The sequence below is a fragment of the Pseudophryne corroboree genome, chromosome 7 (genome assembly GCF_028390025.1).
Source record: "Pseudophryne corroboree isolate aPseCor3 chromosome 7, aPseCor3.hap2, whole genome shotgun sequence".
In the NCBI taxonomy this organism is placed as follows: Eukaryota; Metazoa; Chordata; class Amphibia; order Anura; family Myobatrachidae; genus Pseudophryne; species Pseudophryne corroboree.
In genome coordinates, this window is record NC_086450.1 from 104,612,902 (window position 1) to 104,617,773 (window position 4,872).

General features: G+C 46.0%; 1 pseudogene; it reads right to left on the bottom strand.

Annotated features, from left to right (window-relative positions):
* Nucleotides 1-1,075: 1,075 nt before the first annotated feature.
* Nucleotides 1,076-1,194, bottom strand: LOC134946103 (5S ribosomal RNA; annotated as a pseudogene).
* Nucleotides 1,195-4,872: the final 3,678 nt, after the last annotated feature.

A 4,872-nucleotide genomic window follows, 5' to 3' on the forward strand; every position in this document is an offset into this window, starting at 1 on the left:
GGTTCTGAGGACCGAGTTTGAGAACCTGTGCTCTACTGTATCTACTTTCCCCTGCAGCGGTGCTGCCTTGCACATTGGCTGTACAAAGTGCTTCTTTCAATGAGTAGCTGGAGAGGAGCGGGTGTCCTGATGTTAACTGTGGGTGTGCTCAGTGCCAGATTAACAACAGGACAGTCAGGGTAGTAGCCCAAAGACTTACTGTGGGGGACACTGGCATAATTTTAAGTGAGAGTTCTGTGTGGCATAGTGTGAACTGGGAGTGCTACAGTATGGGTAACTTCCCTACATTATCTCTCAAAAGTTTGATACATCTCCCCCCTGAAGGGTAATTTTATTAAATTTTTGTAATTGACTGAAAGCTTTTTATTTTTTAGCATTTTTTTTTTTTTTTTAAATATCCAAACTTGCCAAGAGAAGGTCCAAAGATAACTAGTGGTATGAGTCCTGCTCCATACAAATGTACTTAACATGGAAAGGAGGGAATACCGCACAGGATATAGTAGATGTCAGAGAGTAACTTTCTAAATACCAAAATCAAATGATTGAAAGAAAACACTGTTTTCTAATTCTGATGTTATTTGGCGGTGCACCCTGAGTCAGTATGGGAACATGACACAATAAGGAGAAAAGAAGACTGTTTTGTGGGCGCACTCTTAACTTTAAACAATATATAGATTAGTCAGAATAGATTAAAAATCAACTTTTAATGGTTTCACAAAATTAAGATAGTCAGTGGTTCATGAAGAAAATAACAGTCAACAAGTGACAATATATTCAAATAGCACGAAGTGCTGATACGAGATAGAAACTGAATTCCGGCTGACGGAGTAAGTTCTGAGTATTGTGAGCAATAGCTTAAATATTAGACGGTACGTTCCAATGGTAAGTAAATCCCTGTCCTGTGTTTCAAGTCAGAATAAACAAATGATACAGTCTGGATACTAATTTATCTTATGGGTAGACATATATCTCATATCCAGCCAATTTATGAAAGGAAAGTAAAAGGAGTGGGAAATGAGATGGCAGAGTGAATCTGCTGTCAGTGTTAGACACTGTGCGTGCTAAACCAATATAAGCTCTACTAAACTGAGTCTTCCTCAATGGTCACCCACTTGAGTACTGACCCAGCCCAACACTGATTAGCTTCCGAGATCGGACGGCTTCGGGCGTTTCCAGTGTGGTATGATAGGAGAGAGAGTGAACAATGATTGGAAGCTCTGGAATCACTGATGAGAGTTCACGAATTACACAGTTATTCAGGACAGATGACAGAAATAAGCCAATAGGGGAAACCAGATGGATCTGCTGCCAATGTTAGACAGGGACGTGGCCCTGAATCATTGGTGAGAGTCCATGAAATGGAGGAGAGAGAGAAAGTAAGCAATGATAACAGTCTAGTTTGACTAATGAGAATTCTTCCACAAAGGATCTAATTTATGGCAATAGCGGAATAGAATGCAATATTAATGTTCTAAAATTGGCTGGATTATTGATAAGTGCCAGGTAAAGTATAGTCTCTGTAAATATAGTTATCTACTAGATAGTAATCAAAAATGCCCAAATACAGGATGTCTGGGATAAAGACACAGAGACAGATGAAAGAAGATAACAATGTAACCGGCAGAGTGTATCGAAGTATCCAACTGTGGGATGTCTGTAATAAAGAAACAGAACCAGATGACAGAAAAACTGTAACAAAAATACAAAGGTGTCTCTTGACTTGGAAAGGCCTAATAGGGTTCAGAGTAAATCGCTGCCAATATCACAATACATGTATACATCGATAATAAACTTTGATAATAGCATGTCACGATCCGGGTATCTGGACGCCATTTCTTACCCATCAGATGCCTCCTAAGGCTGGCTCAGCGCTCCAGGACCGGATCCCATCTGTTATCCTGATGTGTACATTCCTGTATCCTCTCCTGTCACTCTGGGACGCTGTCACAGTAAACGCCATATTACACCTGGCATGGCGTCTCCCGCGGCCTCCGCCGCCGTCCCTGAACTTCTGCATGCAGAGTGTCTGAGTGGCGATTACGTCAGCCGCGGCCTCCGCTGTGTCCGCGTGGTTGGATGTGCATCTGTCAGCCTGGCGCCTCCTGTCTCCGGTGGCCGGCGCCGCCATTACTGTTTTCATTACCACATGGATTACAAACCAAACTTCCCTCCAAGTGTCTGCATGGGCGCAGCCATCTTGGATTCTGTCAGCTGATCATTTCCACCAATCTGTTCTCAGTATTGATAATCTGCATAATTGCCTAGCCAATCCCTTCCTTGCTGCAGGTATAAATACACTGTGCCTGAGCAAGGAAGGCGTCAGTGCTTTGGTTGTCAAACCTAGTTCCTGTTTGTCTCTCTCCTGTGATTGTCTTCCAGGTTCCAGCTCCTGTCTCAAGACTTCCACCATAGAGACCCGCACCAGCATTCCACCTGCGGTGTAGCCTGACTCTCCAATCCATTGTGGATTCATCTGTTTCCAGCTACAACATTACCTGCTTCCAGCTCAGCTTCCAGCAGAGTACAGCTTTCCTTAAAGGGCCGGTGTCCTTTCTACACTTTACCACTCTCCACCGGTATTATTATTTCTCCGCTCTCAAGTTCTACATTTCAGTTCATATTTCATCGCTCCCAAGTTCATTTATTATTTAACTGGTTCCAGCCAGTATCCACTCCGTGCTAACAACAGTCTGGTTCCAGCTAGTATCCACAGCAGCTGTTTTACCTTCAGCAACCCAGCTTTTCCTGGAACACCAGCTGGCACAATCCTGGGTTATCTCCATTGCTACAGTCGGGCCTGGTAAGGACTTTCCATCTAGAAGATCATAAGAACTATCTCACACTACCAGTGCCCTGTGGCTCCTGCCATCCTGTAGTACCCAGGAACTGTATTTATTATTTGCTGACTTTTACGTTTTCTTTTACTGCTGCTGTGTTGCGGAGTTGTCATAATAAACATCATTGACTTTTATCCAAGTTGTCGTGGTCACGCCTTCGGGCAGTTATTATTCATGTTACTTACATGTCCAGGGGTCTGATACAACCTCCCAGGTTCCGGTACATCTCAGCCCCTACAACTGAGGCTGCCTCCCGTCAGCTCAGGCCCTCAGTTGTGACAGTAAGCACTGACCTAATGAATCCAGCCGGAGACCAGGATCAAGCGGCCAGGCCGATGCAAGAACTGGCAGCCCGACTAGAACATCAGGAGGCTGCACAGGGCCACATCATCCGCTGTCTCCAGGATCTCTCTACTCGGCTGGATGGGATTCAGACAACTCTCCGTGGATCAGGCGCATCTGGTGCGTCAACCACAGTGACTCCAGCTATAACCCCACCCACCTTACCCATTTCTGCTCCACGTCTTCATCTTCCAACGCCAGCAAAATTTGACGGATCTCCAAGATTCTGCAGGGGATTTCTCAACCAGTGTGAGATTCAGTTTGAGCTACAACCTGGCAATTTTCCCAGTGACCGTACAAAAATTGCCTACATCATCTCTCTTCTCAGTGGCTCCGCCCTTGACTGGGCATCACCGTTATGGGAGAGGTCCGACACCCTGCTATCTTCTTACACTGCATTCGTGTCAACATTCAGGCGCATCTTCGACGAGCCAGGCCGGGTAACCTCAGCTTCATCCGAGATTCTCCGTTTACGCCAGGGGTCACGTACTGTAGGACAATATCTGATACAGTTCCAGATCCTGGCATCCGAACTGGCATGGAACGACGAGGCCCTGTATGCTGCATTCTGGCATGGCTTATCTGAGCTTATTAAAGATGAGTTAGCTACCAGAGACTTACCTTCTAAGTTAGATGAGCTAATCTCACTCTGCACGAAAGTTGATTTACGTTTCAGAGAGAGAGCAACTGAGCGTGGAAGATCATCTGCTCCAAAATCTTCTGCTCCTCCTCCTCGTCAACTGTCACCATCTAAAGATGAGCCCATGCAAATTGGCCGTTCCCGTTTAACTCCTGCTGAGCGCCGAAGACGTCTCTCTGAGTCTCTTTGTCTTTACTGTGCAGCTCCGTCTCACACCATCAATGCCTGTCCCGAACGTCCGGGAAAACTCCAAACCCTAGCTCGCCCAGGAGAGGGCCGGCTAGGAGTAATGATCTCCTCTCCATCTCCTCATGATTGTAATCTCCCAGTCTCGCTTCAAGTTGCTCAACGTTATCGGAACGTCATTGCCCTCCTTGATTCCGGAGCAGCTGGGAACTTTATTACTGAAGCCTATGTTAAACGGTGGTCCCTACCCACCGAGAGACTTCCTTCCTCCTTTTCCTTAACTGCCGTGGATGGCAGTAAAAGTTTTGATACTGTTATTGCTCTAAGGACTCTACCAGTTCGTCTGAGAGTGGGAGTTCTTCATTCCGAACTTATTTCACTTTTAGTGATTCCAAGAGCCACACATCCTGTGGTCCTGGGCCTTCCATGGCTCCGTCTTCACAATCCTACAATTGATTGGACGACTACGCAAATCCTGGCATGGGGTTCCTCCTGTGCAGAGACATGTTTGTTTAAAGTATTGCCTGTCTGTTCTTCCTCCCCCAGGTCGTCTGATGTTCCACCTCCTCCATATCAAGATTTCACGGATGTGTTCAGTAAAGCTTCTGCTGATATCCTTCCTCCTCATAGAGAATGGGACTGCCCGATTGATCTCGTTCCAGGGAAGGTTCCACCTCGAGGCCGAACTTATCCGTTGTCTCTGCCTGAGACGCATTCTATGGAGGAATACATTAAAGAGAACCTAGCAAAGGGGTTCATTCGACCTTCTTCTTCCCCAGCCGGCGCAGGCTTCTTTTTTGTAAAAAAGAAAGATGGTGGTCTGCGGCCGTGCATCGACTACAGAGGTTTGAACGACATTACCATCAA